The following is a 20165-nucleotide window of genomic DNA, read 5'->3' on the forward strand; positions in this document are numbered from 1 at the left end:
TTTTCTCTATCATCCTCTGAAGTCCTGTTTTCAAAACCCATGAACTACATCTGACTCACCTTTGGGCATAAGTAAATAATAAAGTTTAAAATGTCCTCTCTCTTAGGAATACATCTCACACATTTATGTCTGGCTAACCACTAATGCAGGACACTTTATGCAGCCATTGGGAGATGGGGAAGGTGGCTTCTGGCTCACTGAGATCTCATCACCCCATGAAACCCTCCCAGGTGATGGGCATCACTACACAAGTCTAGTCCTGAATTTCTCACTGCACTTACTCATATTGATGGGGAAAAGTTTTAGATAATTGAGTAGATTGAATATTAAGGTAGTTGTAGAAGCAAAATAAGTAATGTACTCCTTTAAGATTTGCTTTTCCCATAACTCTTGTTGTTTAAGGTGATGGTTATCTGATTCTTTAACCAGTAACTTTATTAATCTAACAAAGTTACAATGGCTGGGTGAATTCACAATGTATATGTCCCTATCTTGTGTCTGTGACTTGTAAATAGGAACTGGAATAGTATTTACATATCAAAGACCACTAGGGATGAGATAATGGCTAAAAAAGATATAAAAAGGAAATGCTGAACAAAAGGGTGCATGGATACTGACCAGACCAGTTTTTGGGTGATCCTGCCCACTTGCAAGTAGAACTTTTATTATTTTACCCGAATTCTGTGTCTCTGTGTATTTCTTTCTGAGATTCAGGAACATTTGGTTCCCTGATTGAGAATTGGGAATGAAATAGCCCTTTTGGGCATTGGCCTGAACCCCACCAGAGGGAGTGGCTCTCCGTCTGCTCAAGAGGAAAGGCACACCCTGGGACTAATTTCCTAGGCTCCCCAATAGGACAAGAAGACCTGCTCGCCAGCTGCAGATTGCCTGAACCCAAGGTGGAGGATGAAAGAAGGAGGGCTGCTGCTGTTGGTGTTTCGTCTGTCTCTTTCCTTTGCTGAGCGAGAAACCCTGGGAAACCCCTAGTTGTTAAATTTTGGTTTTGCTTTGGTTCTACTTTGTGAATTTGTATTTTGTAACTTCGGGCAAATACAGCACAGGGGCCTGACTACCCCATGTGCTTTGCCATTTGGGAAGATAGTTCCTCCCATTTGTTTTGGTTCAGTTTGTGAACTTTGGGCAAAAATAGTGCAGGGGTCTGATCACCCCTTGTGCTTTGCCATTTGGGGAGGCAGCTTCTTTCATTTGTTTTGGTTATAGTTAGGGGGTCACCAGGAGGGAATGTGATAACTTCTGAATAAATGTGTGAGTGAAAGAGTTCTGGATAGGAGAGTGTGTGGAATGAGCTGTGGAACAAGACAGAGGGAGAAGGCGCTTGTGCTTAGAGTCCTCCCTGAGTCACAGAACTTGTATGTGGTCTGTCTTTTGGTTCTGTGGTCACATTTAACAAAGACACAATGGTGAGCTTACATGACAGCCCACCTTAGCCTGAACAGACCTTAAAGTGCCCAAGAGAGGCCCACAGCCAGGCAGGCAAGTGAGTGATTCCCCACCTTTTTCTTGCATCTCCATACAAGGTTACCCATACACACACCAACACTCTGATTGGCTGATCATGGGGACATAAACTTCTCATCCTATTATTTTAAAATGCATGCTTAAGAATCCTTGAAAAGTTTTACTGGAAATTTTGGTATTAAGATAAAAACCCTAAAACTTAGAGCCTTTTGTGAGTTAGAATGGCCCAAGCTTTGCCTAGCTTGGCCAACTAGGAGATCCCTAGATGGCGATCTCATCTGGTCCATCTGGTTAACAGTCACCACCCCTGGAAAGGAACATCCAGATCAATTTCCCTAAATTGATTTATGGCTCAAATTGTGCCACAGAATACCTCCTTGGCTTCATATGTGCACCCCAAAGCAAAAAGCTATATCTTGATCTTCTGTCAGAAAGGGGACTATGCTGAAAAGAAACCAGTCCTCTCAGATGCAGACCGAGAGAATTTAGAGTTTCCCCCTCCTTTTGTGTTGCTAAATTCACAGGTGTGGAGGAGATGGGGACAAAAGCATGAGAACTGCTTGGCCTTAGAGCACCAGAGGATGCATGCTGTTGTCAGACTCAGGATCGAATAGGGTTTACACTCAAATTGAAAAAAAGAAAAAAATATTGAAAAGAGAAAATATGGATTGAAAACAGCTAAGAAAGCTCCGAAGGGCATAAAACAAAGCCAGAAAAAGTAAGAAATTTTACAAGAGTAATCAAGTTACAAATTTAGCTAATTGATAAATGTATCTGTGTTTCAGTTTGAGTTGATGTTTAATTGGTGTGCTTAAAATATTTCTTGTACATTGCAAATTCTTCAATTGTAATTATAGGGTTAACATGCTCTTTTCTGTACTTTGTTGATAAAAAACTCAAGGTTACTACTGTTCTATTGGCAGCCAACCAAATTTAAAGTGTAACAATCTAAGAACAAAATGGGACACTTTAAAATTTTAACAGCTAAAGACAAGTTTGTGATAAAAGGTCTATAGTAAGTGAGATTTAAAAAAATATTAAAAAGCTATAAGTTAAAGAGATATAATAAATTTTTGTACGTTTGTCTTGTTAGGAAGATAAAAAGAGATATACAAAACCAGAAGGGCTAGGTATGTCAAAAGATGTGTGAAAGTGATTTATCAAGAAAATATATATGTTTGTCTGTTGGTTTTAAATTTGTTATGAAAAGTTTAAATATGTTTACCTTGGTTATCATCACTGGGTTAAATTCTAAATATGTTACTATAATATGTGTATGTGGGTCATCTTCAAAGGGTTTAAGAACCAACTGGTTACAATATGACCTCCTCCTTTATAGTGAGTTAGAAAAAAAAAAAAAGACTGTTGGGAAAAGGCACAAATATGTCAGACCAAGGTGCGATATTTGAGATTTGACTTAAAAAAAGGACGAAGGAGGCTAGGTCCAGAAAAAATGAAAGTCATTTATTCTCTGTCAAGACCCCTCCAAAATGCTTCAATTATTTGATTTCATTTTTGCTACCCATTGTCCTAACTGGGAGAACTATAAAGAACTTTGTAGAACTTTGTTAACTTCTAAAGAAATGCAGAAAGTTTTAGGAGAAATTAAAAAGATTAATGCCCTAGAATGCCAGGAGACATGCAAAATCCAGACACTTGGAATGAACAGCAGTTTCCAGTAAATATGTGGCCCAATTGGAATCCCAATACCCCAGTAGGCCAGGAGAGCTTAAGAAATTATCAGACAGCCCTTCTGGCAGGGATATGGGCTGTGAGTAAAAGACCTACAAACATGATTAAAGTGTCAGAGACACAACAGGAGCCTGATGAAAGCCCTGAGAAATTTTATGAGCAGCTCTGCAGAGTCTACAGAATGTACTCACCATTTGACCCTGCTGTTCCTGATAACTATCAATTAATCAATATGACCTTTGTAACTCAGTCAGCTCCAGACATTAGAAGAAAGTTTCAGAAGCAAGAAATTTGAGAAGGCATGAATATAACACAACTGTTGCAATTAGCTAGGAAAGTGTATGTGAACACAGAGTCAATGAGAGAGAGAGAACAAGCAAGGAAGGAAGATGAGCAAGATAATAGAAAAGCCAGATACATAGCAGTGGTCATGGGAGCCAAGGAAGTGAGGGAGAAAGAAAGACAGGGAACGAAGTCGGTAAACAGAAGAAAGGTTTTAAACATGAGGACTTAGATTACTAACAGTGAGCATGTTGCAGAGAGAAAGGACATTACAAGAACAAGTGGCCACAGCTCAAAGAAAAGAAAAAGCAGGAATTAAAGGGAAAAAAAGAAAATCATTTACTTTGGGCTATAGAATAAAAAAAAAATGCTTTTAAGAAACTAAAATTGACTTTGGCAGCTGTCCCTCCCCTAGGCATACCCTAAGTGGCCTTTTACTCTATATGTGACTGAGAAAAGCCATGTGGCCCTTGGAGTGTTGACCCAAGAAGTAGGCACATAGAATCAACCAGTGATATACTTTTCTAAGAATTTAGATCCAGTAGCAAAAGGGTAGTCTCCTTGCCTTCGGGTCTTGGCAGCCTCAGTTTTATTAATCCAAGAAGCAGACAAGCTAACTCTAGGTCAAGAACTGACTGTGCATGTTCCACATGCAGTCTTGGAACTGTTGAACACAAGAGGGCATTGACAGCTCTCAAATAATTGGGTTACTCAGTACCAAGCCCTTCTCTACAGGAACCTCAGCTTATGGTTTATTCCTGTAAAAGCTTTAAATCCTGCTACCTTCTTGCCACAGAGACAGGCCCTCCTGATCATGACTGCTTGACTGTCACCAATGAGCTCTTTTCCAGCCTCCCTGACCTACAAATGACACCCTTTCCTGATGCTGACCTTGTTCTGTTCATGGATGGAAGCAGCTTTGTGGAAGATGGGGTTTGTCATGCTGGATATGCGGTAACCACAAAGGATGAGGTGATCCTAGCTGGGGCCCTTTCCTAGTCACCACAGAGTGCTGAGCTCTGGGCACTCATACAGGCACTCCAATGGGCAAAGGGTGAAAAGGTAAATATATATCTGGACTTTCACTGTGCATTTGCTACATTGCACATCCATGTTATGATATACTGAGAGTGAGGTCTTCTCATGGCAGAAGGGAAGCAAATTCAAAATAAGCAAGAAATTATACAGTTGCTAGAGGCAGTGTGGGAAACTAGCAAAGTCACAGTAATACATTGTTCAGGACATCAGAAAGGCAAAGACTTTGTTGCACAAGGTAACAATAAAGCTGATGCTGAAAGCCGAGAAAGACCACACACTCAAAGCCCTGCTCTCACCACTCTGGAGGCTGGTGAGTCAACGCACGGCTGAAGAATGGAAGCACCAACAAGGATGACATGATATGGATTATTGTGTTGTGCCAGATTACCACTGCTTTAAGTTTCTTTGTTTTCAAACTGTGGGTATTTAGGCCTAGTAATGAAAAGTTTGATGAACTGTATGTGACTTTTAAAATGGTAAAATGGGAACTGGAAGGCTGTTTACAATTTTCTTTATGCCTGCCCAAAAGAACATTATGGGGTCCTGGGGTAACTTCTGACTGAGTGTGGGGGGGCTATGCTATTGAGAAATTATATTGCAAAGAAAACTCAAGTTTGGATCAACAGCTCCCTTATTGGATGAGTCACTGGTAATTGTAACAATTGTAAACAAGGTCAATGTAATCCTATATCTATGTATATGCCAGCCCCATGGGATCCTATTTGGCTACAAGGAATAATATATTTCATTAGGACAAGAAATTAGAAAAGATCTTGAGGAAATTTGAGACACACTTCAGGCTTTAGAATCCCAGCTAGATTTATGGACCAATGTCATATTATAGAATAGGCTTGCTCTCAATTTTCTAACAGCCCAGAAAGAAGGGACTTGCTTATTTCTTGGTGAAGAGTATTGTCATTACGCTAATCAATCTGGTGTAGTACAAGAATCACTAGACAAACTGAAAGATCAAATCAAGGCTCTTGATGAGGAATTTAGTATAGGAGAGCTGTCCTATGGGATTAATTTTAGTTGGATAGGATAGAAAACTTGGATAGGGCCTCTTCTGAGTCCCCTTCTTGTTATAATATTAACATTAATGTTTAGTCCTTGTGTCATCCAATGGATTTCAGAATTTATACAGCAGCACATTGCTGCAGCTCAACACTACCAAATGCTAGTGTTAAGAAATGTAGATAAACTGGATAGAACTTATAACGTATAAAATAATTATCCTGAAGTAAACAGAGGAAGGAATGATAAGGAAAAGTTTTAGATAATTTAGTAGATTGAATATTAAGGTAGTTGTAGAACCAAAATAAGTAATGTGTTCCTTTAAGATTTGCTTTTCCTGTAATCTTGTTGTTTAAAGTGATGGTAATCTGACTGTTTAACCAGTAACTTCATTAACCTGACAAAGTTGCAATGCCTGGGTGAATTTACAATGTGTATGTGCTTATCTTGTGTCTGTAACTTGTAAATAGGAACTGGAATTGTATTTACACATCAGAGACCACTAGGGATGAGATAATGGTTAAAAAAGATATAAAAAGGAAATGCTGAACAAAGGGGTGTGTGGATACTAACCAGACCAGTTTCTGGCAGTCCCGCCTGCTTGCAAGTAGAACTTTTATTATTTTACTCAAATTCTGTGTCTCTGTGTATTTCTTTCCGAGATTTCCAGAACAGTATCTTTGTTGCTTGTAATTAGAACCCTTATGGAATGATTGCTTCTCAGAGGTGTCTTCCAGGTGTAGCTGGTCTTTAGGTTTTGAGTCTCACTCTGAGGTGGTCTCATTTTCATTATACCAGGAAGGACAACTGATTAGATCAATCACAACACCTTAGCCCAAGTGATACAATCAGCAACACCATAGCATCACGTACCTCTTAGGGAATGACAATGTGTGGTAGTTATTAATCTATGACCTTTAACTGTGTGAATTAAATCAAAATTGAGGACCAAACCAACATGTGTTTATAGTGAATAAACTCTTCACTATAACAAATTTACCCTTCAGGATGGGGAGTTAGAATGAGTAGGGCGGGAGGGATAGATAGGTATAAGGATAGGGGAAGGTTAGCAGTGAGGCCAGAGGTCACAGGCAAGAGAAAGAAAAAGAGAATAAAAGAAAAATAAAGAAGAAATCCAAATTAGGGCCAGAACAGGTACAAAAAGGGAGATGAAGAACAATGTGGGACAGCAAGAGAGTGAGTGTTGAGAGAGAAAGGAAAGAGACAAGAAAGAAAAAAAGAAGAGAAAAATAAAAAATTGAAAAGAGTAGGAAAAAAAATAAGAGCAAAAAACCTCCAATAATAATAATAATAATAATAATAATAATTTTGAAAATAAGAAATATAAAATAAAAATGAAAATCAAGGGCCTCCTTCAGGGTCTCTGTTGTTACAATAGACAACATGGCCAGCAGTGTGCAGCTGTAAGTCAATGAGTCTCAGTAAGCCAGGGGCAGACCTGTGGGATTCAGGCAGATTTCTAGCAGCAAATCCCAAGCTGAGCTCCCTGTCCTCCTGTAGGGTTGAACTCTGCAAGGCTCTACTGCAGGTTCCAGCTACCCCTCCCCTCAAGGTAGTCCAGATTCCGATGGGGAGGTGATGATCCCTCCAACTTACCAAGTGCGGTGGTCTAGCGTCCCATGTCTTTGTAGTGTGGAGCCAGGTAGCAGTACAGCCAGGAGGCCAGAGGTGGCGGGCAGGGGGAGAGGGGGGGCTGCAGGCACCCACTTAGCTGTGCGGGTAACTGCTGTAGGAGTGGCCAGTGGCAAGGGGTCCTTACCTTCTGGGTGGTCGCTGCCGGTGGGTGTGGCATGAGTTGGATGGAGTGGGGATCCCGGAGGCCTGGGACCTCTCTCTCCGGTGGGCTAAGGAGGTTGCAGCTGTGGGTCTAAAGACTATTTTTGAAAGCTTATATTACAAAAAATATGACCTATCAAAATTGAACAGATCAATAACAAAGAATGGGCAATAAAACATCCTGAACAAAGAAAAGCCCGGAAACATACAGATTCCCAGCTGTTTTCTTTTTTAAAACCAGATTGTTAAAAAAAACTTACATAAACACTTCTGAGATTGTTCTATAAAATAGTAAGAGAAGAAACCTTCAAATCTCCCTCTATAAGGCCAATATCACCCTGAAGCCAAAACTGGATAAGGACACAGCAACATCAGCAAAAAGTAAATTTTAGACCAATATCCTTGATAGAAATAAATGGAAAAATTCTTAACAAAATATTTGCAAACTGAGTTCAACAACACTTTAAAAAGATCATATAACATAACCAAGTTGGTTTTGTTCCAGGAATACAAGAGCAATTTACCATACAAAAGCCAGTAAACATAATACACAACATAGGTAGAATCAAGGATAAAATTACATTATCACCTCCACCAACATAGTAAAAGTCTTCCACAAATTTAACACTCCTTCATGATAAAAGCCTTGAAAAAACTAGATTTATGGTTCATCATACTAAAGTATTTGCAACAAATCCATATGGAATGGGAAAAAACTGAAAGCATTTCATGCAAAATCAGGAATGTTGTAAGGATGTCTATTGTTGCTACTCCTGTTCAATACAGTACTTGACATTTTACTAGAGCAATTAGACAAGAGAAAGAAGTGAAAAGGAAACAAATAGGAAAAGAATTCATCAAAGTATCCTTATTTACTGAAGACGTGATCCTATACTTGAGACCTTAAAGACTACATCAAAAGACTTTTAAACCTGATAAATAAATCCAGTAAATTAGCAGGATACAAAATCAATATTAAAAATTCAATAGCAACCAGGTGTGGTGCCACATACCTGTAATGCCAGGGCCCTGAGACTGTGAATTTAAGCCCCACCTGGCCAACTTAACAAAATTTTTTCTCAAAATAAAAAATAAGTTAGAAAAAACCTGGGGGTGTAGCTCAGTGTTCAATCACCAGTACTAAAAACAAACTAACTCACTAACTAAAAATAACTTCAACAAAGCTTTTCCATACACCCAAGATAAACTAGCTGAGGAAAAAAATCAGGAAAACAATTTCATTCATAATAGCTTCAAACAATTTAGTGTTAATTAAATCAAGGAGAGTTGTTCACAATCAAAATTGCAGAACACTGAATGAAGAAATTGAATAAGGCACTAGAAAATGGAATGACCTTCTATGTTCATGGATTGACAAAATTGATATTGTTAAAATACATACATAAGCTAAAGTGATACACTGATTCATTGTGATTTATATGGAAATATCAATAACATTTTTTCATAGAACTATAATTTAAAAATCTTAAAATTCATTTAGAAACACGGAAAGATGCAGAATAGCGAATGCAAGGCTGAGCAAAATGAGCGAAGCTAGAGGTATAACAATACCCCATTTCAAAATAGTCTACAAAGCCATGGTAACAAAACTGTATGATACTTGTATCAAAACAAAAAGAAAGAAAAAACAGACACAAATAGGTCACAGAAACAAATCCATATAACTACACTCATCTGATTCTTAACAAAGGGACAAAAACTGCTCCCGAAAAGTCAGCCTTGTGAGCAAATAGTGCTAAGTGACTGGATATTGGTATATAGAAAATTGAAACTAGATACGTGTCTCCAACACGGTACAAAAATCGATTCAAAATGGTTAAAAACATAGGTATAAGACCTGGAACTTTGAAACTGTTGCTAAAAAATATGGAGAAAACACTCGAAGTTAAAAATCACAGGCACACTTCTGGAATAGGATTCCAATAGCTCAAGAATTTAATGCAAGAATCATCAAGTTGGATCCTATCAAATTGACAAGTTTTATACTTTAAAGTAAACAATAAAGAGAGTAAAGCTATAGCCTACAAATGGGAGAAAATTTCACTAGGTACTCTTCTGAAAAGGATTAATATTAATATATATAAAGGACTCAAAATCTTAACATAAAAAACTCATATCCCAGTTAATCAAAGGGACTATCAGACCTTACTCAAAAGAAGAAGCACAGATGACCTATGTGAAAATAAACATTCAGTATCTTTAGCCATTAAGGAGATGCAAATCAAAACTACATTGAGATTCCATCTCACTGCAGTCAGAATGAGTACCATCAAGAATATAAACAATAGTAAAAATTGTTGAGAACATGGAGAAAAAAATACCCTTCTACACTGTTGGTGGGAATGTAAATTAATATAGCCAGTATGGAAATCAGCATGGAGATTTTTCAAGAAAATAAAAAGAGAGCTACCATATTACCAACTATACTCTCTCTTGGTATAAAACGAAGCAATTAAAGTCAGCATACTACAGAGATACCTATTTACCCAATTTTATTATAGCACAATACAAAATAGCCAAGATATGAATCTAGCCCAGGTGTGCATCAACAAATGAATGAATAAAGAAAATGTGGTATTTATAAGCAATAAAATATTGCCCAGCAGTAAAAAAGAATGAAATCATATCATTTGTAGGAAAATGGATGGGCCTAGAAATCATGTTTAGCAAAGGAAAATCTAGCCCCAGAAAGACAATTATGGCATGTTTTCCCTGATATATTAGGTCTTAAAAACAAAAATAGACAAAATGAAGCAGACACAAAAGTAGAAGGTAGACTATTATTAGAGGGGAGAAAGGGTGAAGGAGGGGTGGGGATGTAATAGAGAGGGTTAGGGGATGGGTCTAGTCAAAGTAAGTTACATGTATACATGAAAATGTCACATTGAAACCCAACCTTGTAAAATTAATATGCACTAACACAAATTATACTTAGAAAAATTAAAAATTAAATGCAAATTTGATCACATTTACAAAATAAACAACATGACTATTTTAACCATTCTAAATAAAAGTAATCGATTTGTTTTGCCTTTATAATTCTGCAAATTTTACCTCACTTCAGAAGGTATCTTTTGTTTCCCTAAAAAATTTTGTCATGAAGTAAATCTTGCTTAGATACTGCCTTACTCTCCCCGGAGTCACATTTTCTGGAGTTCTTGTTATACTAGGAAGTCAAGTTAACTGTAAGAGGACTCAAAGATTTAAGCTACCTATAGATGTGACTCCTTATTTCTATGCAAGATGAATCATATGCAGAAAAAGGAGGATGTAAATATTAAAGTATGTAAGACAATCATAAAAATTGTAATGTGCAATTGGTTTCAACTGTAGCCTAAAAGCCTATTTAAGCCAAAAGAAATAAAATGTTATTTGGAAAAAAGTCATACTTGAAGCAATGGACATAGTTAAGAATTCTGAAAAAAAGATACACACACACACACACACACAAAGGATAGAATCATGGGGATAATGTTAGAAAATTTCAAAGTTTCAAAGTTAAAATAAAAGCACACATTTTCTGAATACATATTATGTGCCAAGTGCTATAATAAATGTTTTACATAAATTATATCATTTAGTCATAAAATACCACCATGTGATATTTACCGTTTTCCCAATTTTACAAATGAAGAAAATGAGGTATTATCACATGTACTCTTTTATGTAATTAGAAAGTAATAGAGAGGGCTGGGGATTTAGCTTAGTGGTGCTGCCCCCTTCCTCGCAAGTGCAAGGTCCCTTGTTTGATCCCCAGTACCAAAAAAAAAAAAAAAGGTAATAGAGAAACAATTTGAACCAACAAAACCTAATGTAGAAAAAAAATGCTTCACCACAATATTATATTAAAGCAAACTACTTAACAAAAACAACAAAAATAAGTATTTTGGTTTTGGCTACCTATTTCTATGTGAAAGAAAAAAACATAGAAGAAGAAGAAAACAATGTAAAATTTATTTTGCTCATAAGTCTGCAGTTTGTCCAGGACTCAGTGGAAATTCTTAATTTTTGTTTTACTCATCATCACCTGGGGGACAACTTGAAATACAGAGGTTAGAATTTTCTGCAGGTTTGTTTCCTCATATATCTGGTGACTGGTAATAACTAGGAGTGGAAATCTTAACTTGGGTTTCTGACTGGAATGCCAACAGGGGGCCTCTCCATGTGGCCGGGATCATATGTAACACAATGGCTAGACCCAGGAGTGGTCATATTAAGAAAAAGACTGAGGTGGAACTGCAATGTCTTTTATGAATTAGCACTGAAAATCAAGTAGTGTCACTCTTGTTTGGGTGGCAGCAACAGCTCAACTCCTCCCAAGGAAAGAGGCAATGGATGACTTTGTTTCTTTGTAGAGTGGTGGTAAGGTCTGTAAGAGCAAATTGAACTAGAATTATTGTTGGGACAATAAGTTAAGGTGTTAGATAAATGAAAAGAGAGGGATACTAAGGTTTCCAATAGAAAAGCAAGAACTACAAGGAGGGAATGTTCAATAGTAATCATGAGAATTGGTAGTGACTACTGACAAAACCAGTGCTCTGAACATGGTGGGAGCCATGTCTCAATGACCATGGAAGTGAGTGGGAAGGGAGGACCTTGCCTATGAAGTTTTGTGTGCTCTGGCTCCCCGTGACTATTCTGACTCTCTTTTATACCCATGACTACTTCTTCTCAGGCACTACTAGCCTTCTCCATGCCCTGGTATGCTTCCTCTGTCCACAATGTCCTTGCACGTAGTGCTTCTGCTGGTTGAGATGCAATCTCTACCTTTGTCTTCCCAGTTTAATCCTTATCCTCCTTCTGATTTTGTCTCAAACATCACATTATCGAAGAACTTCTCCTCCCCTAGACCAAGCTAAGTTCTTCATTTATGGTCCCCTGTATTCTTTTAAAAATAATCATATCCATTTATAAATATACACTTATTTATGCCATTATTTGATTAATGTTTGTCTCCTCTATCAGTCAGCAAGATTGATGAGATAATAAATGTTTTTGCTTACCCCAAAAGCCTGACAGAATGTATGAAAGTTTTTCAGCCTTGTTTAATTATTAAATGTTTGTAAACTAGATTTATTTTGAAAGCTTTCATGAAATAGGAAATATAATGTGATATTTATAGAATATATAGTAAAGTAAATGCACTACACAAACGATAGTGCAATTTATAAAAATCAATGGGAAGAAATGTTTTGGGTCATATCATCTGTGTTAGTGAAGTTTTAATCTTTGTAATAAATAGATCAAAAATATACATTAACTGAAACTATAGAGAAGTATATTGTTCACTCTATTGCCTTCCATGTCTGAGGTTTATGCTCTCGGAATTATTTATGATTCAGTTTGCAAAAGGAAAAAACATGAAGAATGCATGGTTTGATGTTTTTGTCTATCAGTGTTAAGAATGCCATCAATGTTTTACTCTGGGAGTGAGCTGGAAGCCTTTTGTATTAACATAACTGATCAGAAGAGGCTGGGTAGTGTAGACTAGTAGTGAGCACAGAAGGAAGGAGAACCAGCAGCCTCTGATATAAGTCATCCAATAGCTTAGGATATTATGGTTTAGAAATCTATCAGAGTATTTATTCAAAAAAGTAGGAAAACATTGATGTTACATTTACATAATGACTAAAGCAAATGCTATAGATTAATATTAGTACAATACAATCAAACTAGGGGTAGATAGTAGGAAAAAATTTTCCAGATGATGACTATTATATTCTGAGACAAATACTCTCTTGCAGATTATTAGCAAGGGCAAGTATATCTCCTCTGAAAGTCTAATGTGAGTGTTCATCTGATTTTCTAGAAGTTCTATGCGCTGTTCATCAGTTATGTAAGAAAAAAGATATGCAAATGATGAATTAATGATGCAGCTTCAAAAGGAGCTGGAGGGAACAAGAAAACTTACAATCATTAGACTCCTAAAACCATAATTGCAGACCTAGTTTTTAAGCAGAGAATTTCCAAAATTTATTGAATAGTGTCTTTAAAAATCTGTTATAAAATAAATGGAATAAGGAAGGGAAAATACCATGTAGTCATTTTTTCACCTCAAATATCCCTTTATTTTATAGAATTGTCTTAAATGTTATTAAAGTATATAAAATGTTCTATTAAATTTTACTGTTTTTATATATCTTTCTATATCTATAGGGTATGGCTGTCTTAAGCTAGAAATTGCATTTTAATATCCTGATAGAGGGATCATAAACTATTTCTATCAGTTCTGGCTTCCCATTCTATTCAGGGACCAAATTGTTCCATAAAAGACAGCACTATTAACCCTGAATACTGAAACCCAATGCAGGGAGATCATATCAGTCAGGCCCCATAAGAAATGGTAACACAGCCAAAAGAAGTAACTGAAAAGAATTTACCTGTGTACTACAGTGTGGGATGATTAAGGATACCAAGGAAGGACTAGCAATGTCAGGAAGAGAAAGAAGATGAAGTAGTTTTCATGATCTAGAAGGAATTTGTGTGGAGAAATGGACTTCTCAGGCAGAGGAGAGCAGCCTCTGTCCACATTCTACCTTTGGATGCTTCTAGCCTGAGGCAGAAGTCCACAGAATTAAGCCTCTTACAGCAAAGCACAAGGTGGCATCCTACAGAAAATATAACAATTAAGAGAAAATGATTGAGATGAGCTGCAAGACCATTTGTGGAGAGCACTAAGTAATTATTGTTATAAAACAATGGATTGATGTATACAGTCTTGAACTATGATTTGTTCAATCAACAATGAACAAATTTGTTTTAAAAATTCAATTTGAAGTTTTCAAAGTTGTCATAAAATCTCCTTATCAAAAATAAAGCTTTTGAAGTATATTTTTTGAGCTGTTGCCTGATCATGATGAAAACCAGCAGCACAGGATGTGCCAAGGCTGACAGCCAAGATTGCTGATGAAACACGAGGGTGTGCTCCATGCTCTCTGGGAGGAAGTGGGAAGAGCGAAAAGGGAAAAGAGGAGTCAGAAGTGGTGGCCCAGAAAAGGCATGACATCCAAGTTTTGGCAGAAGATATTGGCACAATAATGGACAAGCTACCCATACTGATGACCAGAGTCCAGAATATCTAATCCTGCAACATTGTCACTGGAGGCTTAATTGGCATCAGTTGGGCTGGAAATGACCATGACTCAGGATTATGCACAATCACAAGTCTGGAGGAGAAAATTGGTCATAGATCAAGCAAAGAAGATGAGAGGAGATCTTGGAAGGCATGCAAAGCTCAGAGGAATCTGGCAATGGATAGTGATGAAGAAATTCTATGAAACTGTTGATTGCGCATTAGAGAGGTCCATCATGGTAGCTTGATTAATATCATGCAGATGGTAGGTAGATAAATAGAAGTGCAATTCCAGATCGTTTTTCTCAAATGAAAATTCTTTCTGTTGTAACATATGGCCTACAGCAAATAAGAAATAAAGATATCATCAATTAAAATACATCTATCTTTAACAAATCTGGATGTTTTTCCTAGCAACATTATCTATTTCAATCAAAGGAAAAACATGGTGATCCTTTACCATTGTAGAGCTAACACAAGGGTCATTGTATATCACAACACATTCGACTGAAGAGTGAAACACTGTGTCAATAGACATTTCATCTATACACTAATCTAAAATTAAATTTTCAAACCAGATATTTTAAAGAAACAAATATATTCTAGAGCATGGTATTACAACTATATCTGCAATTATTTTTCTCTAATGAATCACAAGTTGAAACTTAGTTTATTGAACTTGCTACTCAAAATATTTTTCTATTATTAGGGAATTTTATATGATACATTGATTGCTATTCACGGCTATGGAGGGATATAAAAAAAGATTTAAATTTGAATGCTTTGGTTAAAATCTTAGGTCTACTTAGTGTTAATGACATTGTAAAATTTTCAGTTTATTAGAGCCTTAGTTTCCACTTCTGAATAAAAGAATACTGTTAACTATTGCATTTAGTTGTAGCCTACGAAGTCTGTGAAAGTGCTTAGAGATGTATAGAATTTATAGGAAGACAAACATTTCTAAATATGACATTTGTCAGTAACTTTGCAGAGAATGAAATGGTATTTGATCCATTTTTAAAACATCATATATCTCAGGAATTTGTTCCATAGGTATGATGGTGTCACTGCAAAAATTTGAATGACAAATATTTTTATTAATGTAATTCATTAAAATGAAGAGCAATGCCCCATATATGCCCAGAGAGTCCATTAACTTCTTTACTAATGGATCTAATTGGTCACAGGAAACAGGCCAGGGAACAGTAAATTCCAGAAAGCTGCTTCCATAGCCTTGTTAATTATTATCCCCAGTGTTTCACTGTTGAGGAAAGAAAGGAGAACAAGGAGAGAAGGAAGGGGGAAAGAAAGAAGACAGAAAGGGAAGGGAGGGAGGAGAGAAGAAGGGTATGATCCATACTAAAACCCAAATCAAACGGATGGAATTGTCAATGTGCATCTTTTTCTTTATAATTATAGCAAGGGAATGTATTTGCCCACTGAATTGGACATGTTTGTATCAGTTACTTTTATAGCAACTGAGTGCTTTATAATCATAATTGGAGAATCTGCATTCAATCTTTTTACAAAAGCTCTACTAATCTTGAACCCTAGACACTTTTATGTTGCCAACAAGTAGTTTTGGCCCAAGGTGAGTAAATAACTTCTTCTGGACAAGATGTTATGAGGTGGGGCCAGTTAACAGTGATCTCATCTAGGTACACCATGTTGTCTCAAATAAGAGATTTCGCTGTGTGTGTGTGTGTGTGTGTTGTGTGTGTGTGTGTGAATAAAACAAGCACAGAAATATAAATACCACATATTCACATTCATTTATAAACTACAGAACAGCTGGTCTCCTATAATCTGAGAGTAGAATGCTGGTTACCAGATCTAGAGAGAGTAGGGCAGAGGGAGGCATTGGAGAAGTTGATCAGTAGTTAGTGAGTTGTGGTTAGGGTTAGACAGCAACTTCTGGTATGCTATTGTACAGTAGGGTAACTACAGGTGACAATATGTGCTATGTATTTCAAACCCTTAAAATTTGGAAATTTTCACCATAAAGAAATGATAAATGTTTGAGGAAATGTGTGTGTTTCACCTAATTCAAAAATTGCACAGCATATGCATACATCCAAACATGACTTTGTTTTCCATTAATAAATGTGAATCTTACCCAGCAATTAAAATAATAAATTTAATTAAAAATATAAAGAGAGAGAAGGGTCCCAGAACTTAAACTGTGTCTTCCAACTTTCCTCAAATTCCTGTTCCAGTTCTTCATCATGATCTGGAATTATTTGATACTATAGAAGAATGTATCATGGTATATGGGAATGGTAATAAATCACTACTTTTGTACAGTAGCAGAGTCCCAGGACATCAGTGAAATCCCTTGGGAAAGTAACCCTTTATACAGTTGTATTAAGTGCATGGACTCAAGTCAGTTTGCCTATTTTTGATCCCAGTTTTGCTATTATTTAGGTAAGTGTCCCCCAAAGGTTTAAGTGTTAAGGCTTGGTCCCCATTTCATGACACTATTGAGAGGTGATGGAATCTTTAGAAGGCAGGGCCTCATCAAAAAAACTTAGGCCATTAAAGATATGCCCTGGAAGGGGTTATTGGCGCTGACTTCTTTCCTTTTTCTTTGCTGTCACCATAAGACAAGCAGACTCCTACACCATGTGTTCTCCTCCATGATGTGCTGCCTCAGCACAGGGCCAAGCAACTCTGGACTGAAGTCTCTGATATAATGCACCCAAATGCATCTTCCTTCCTTACAATTTGATCTTCTCAAGAATTTTGTCACAGAATAGAAAACTAACAGGAGTTTTATAAGACTCAAACAAATTACTCCTCCAATTTTCCATAATTTTTTCTAGAAATTTGAATAAAGTAGCAGTATTACTGTACTCAAAATTTTTATGGAAATTGACAATTAATACAATTGCCTAGAAAATAGTAAGAAACTATTAAAATAGTGTGTAGCACATAAGACACTGCCATTATTGTTATTTACCATACATAGTCACAAGTATAAACTTCAGATGCAAAATAAAGTTTATAATGGTAGTTTTTTCAAAATCTTCAGTGAGGGCTGGGAATTTAGCTCAGTAGTTCTGCTGCCTGCCTTGCAAGCACAAGGTCCCAAGCTCAATCCCCGGTACCAAAAAAAAAAAAAAATCTTCTGTGAGATACAAAATTTAGTTGCATGATTTACTTGTGAAGAAGCAATGCTAGCAGCATTTTATATTTATTAACTGACCATGTTAACAATAGAAATTTGAAAATGATACAAAATGTTATTACTGATCATTATTTTTGTTTTACACTTGTATTATTCTTTTCTGAAACCTGTAGATAAAAATACAATAATGATTGATGTTGCTTAATAAGATTTAATTGGAATGAAGTTTGAATGACAGAAATAAAATCACAAAGCAGAAGTTTAAACAGCTTCTTCAGCTCAAAAAGACAAGAAATCACATGAAATATACTTCTGAAATGTGTAATAGGCAATCTTGCCTTCCCTAAGAAGACATGAAGTGATTTGTAAGAAAAAAGTACATTTGGTTTTACTGCTGGAATGTTAAGTTTATGAGTCAAATGGAGTCACTGAGCACAAATAAATTGAAGCACAATCATGATTAAAAATAGCATTATGCTTGTGTACCTCTTGCTTAGTGCAGCCCAAGGCTTTTCACAGATTGTCTTTCTGATCTTTTTAATGCATCTGTGAAATACAGAAGCAGATAAAGTCAAACTTCAAATTGTGCTTGAAAAATAGTTTAGATGAAGAGATTATTAAATTAGTTTGGGCTCCATCCCTCCCTATTTACAAAGACTTTGTTTCCATTTTTTCATATTAATTCTATTCCCTTCTTTCCTTTGGAGGGGTTAAGGAAGGGCAGGGGAAGGGGGAAAAATAAGAACCAAGAGAGATTACATAAAGTTGCAAATTTCCAATGATGAATGTCATTATATTGTATACCTAAAATGTACCAGTAAAATAAAATTCAAAAAAAAAAAAAAGAAATTAGTTCAGTCATCATTCTAAAAAAAAAAAAAAGTTAGTTTGGGCTCTATTTTAAATCTGTGCTGAGGCTTCAATAACACCCTAATGTTATGAGTCTGAATTCTTTCATGCTGTCTGACAGCAGGAAAACAGTCCCCTCTCCCTTTTAGTTACTCTTAAAATACATTTGGGAGAAAGGGTAGAGAGGCATTGCCTGGAAGAGTGATGTCATGTTGATCCATGTCCAGGTCCTTTCTCCTTCAAAACCTCCTAAAGAAAAGCTAAAATAGTTAATTTTTTTCAGAAGCCACAGAGCATCAACCATGTTTCCTGCAATGACTTAAAAATGATTCACTAGACAGAAGAGCTTTATAGGTATTGTATATTTTATTTTAATTTCCTATTAGTCCAAAAAGAAACAAGCATCCTGTTTAGGGAAGGCCACATGAAAAAGAACATTAGGGTTAAAGAAAACCTTGAAGACTTTTTTCTCCAGCTCCCTGATTTTATAGATTGAGACTGGCCAGGTGAAGTTACTTGCCCCAGGTCACAGGGGTGGCATTTCCTTCCTGTGTACCTTTCCTCATCTCTACAGAGTGGGGCTGTGCTCTTCTCAGCCTTTTCAGGGGAGGAAAGATAGTTTGCTTCACCATACAGCAGAAAATTTCCATCATTCTTTATTTTTCCCCATCCTTTGGGTCCTTTCTCTTATCTTTTCCAGTAGCCTTTATATATACTCAAACAATGACCTAACAGATACAGTATTTTGTAACTCGCCAACAATTTGAATTCTTCAAAACACTTTTTCTCTCTCTCTTTAACTTTTATCCTCTGATTCTCTTCCTGCAGGACTGTGGGAAAAGAATCATTTATCTTTTGGGATTTTCTTTAAGTTTGGCTTCATTTTTTTCCTAATTTATTAAGAAAGGTGCCATGAATTCAGAGTGATGGATTCCCAGCTTTTGAAGTTTGCATTGCCAAAATCATCAAGGTGATCAACAGATTCTCTCAACCTCAGCTGAGAGGAAAGTATAAATTGTTGAAGAAATTGAAACATCAAGGGTCTACTTGGGACCATAAAAATGTTACCTATGAGTTAAGGGGTTGAAGAGAAGAATGAGTAAGTCCAATATAATACATCTTCACAATTTCCATTTTCTTTCATTCTAAGATTATTTTGTACTTTGTCTTGTACTAATATTTAGTCAGAACAGTGTTAGGTAGCCTATAGTATTGATAAGGAAATACTGAAAAACAGGGCAGGCCTTTGCCTTTGCCAACCCCTCCCACCATGTTTTTGTCATAGAATCTTTTGTTCAAGGAATGTAACTGTTTGTGCTATAGGATGTTCCTGCCTAATGTGTCAAAATGTTCTGTTCAAACAATGTAACTGTTTGTAAGTGATGCACCCATGTTTTTGCCTAAGGTTTCAAGAATGTTCTGTTAACTGCCCATCCACTTCAGTGAGCATGGTTGCCCAGTAGATGAGCTCATCTTCTTACCCCTTAGAGCTCTCTATAAGGTTGCTTCCATTTCTACTCCAGGCCTAGACTACGGAGTATGAACTGCTCTGAGTCTGTTTACATAATAAAGAATCCCTCCATCTCTCTGAGTGTCCCTGGACTTCTTCACCACCAAAGACCTTCAGAGAGCAGTAATATTTGGCTATAACACTTTATTGTGACAGTATCCAAATGTAATACACTTTTGTTACTAACACATAGGGCTTTTTTAGTTTGTTGCTTGTTTTGCATTGTTAGTGAGGTAACTAAATCGCTTAAACTCTGCAGAACCTGCACCTGCCCATACCGGAGA

General features: G+C 36.6%; 1 pseudogene; it reads left to right on the plus strand.

Moving 5' to 3' along the window:
- Nucleotides 1–3472: 3472 nt before the first annotated feature.
- The window catches only part of LOC101723523 (propionyl-CoA carboxylase alpha chain, mitochondrial pseudogene), a 192625-nt pseudogene continuing 175932 nt past the window's right edge, over nucleotides 3473–20165 (plus strand).

This window comes from Heterocephalus glaber, unplaced genomic scaffold (assembly GCF_053883595.1).
Source record: "Heterocephalus glaber isolate CG9 unplaced genomic scaffold, H.glaber_assembly_v1.0 deba00001481, whole genome shotgun sequence".
NCBI lineage: Eukaryota > Metazoa > Chordata > Mammalia > Rodentia > Bathyergidae > Heterocephalus > Heterocephalus glaber.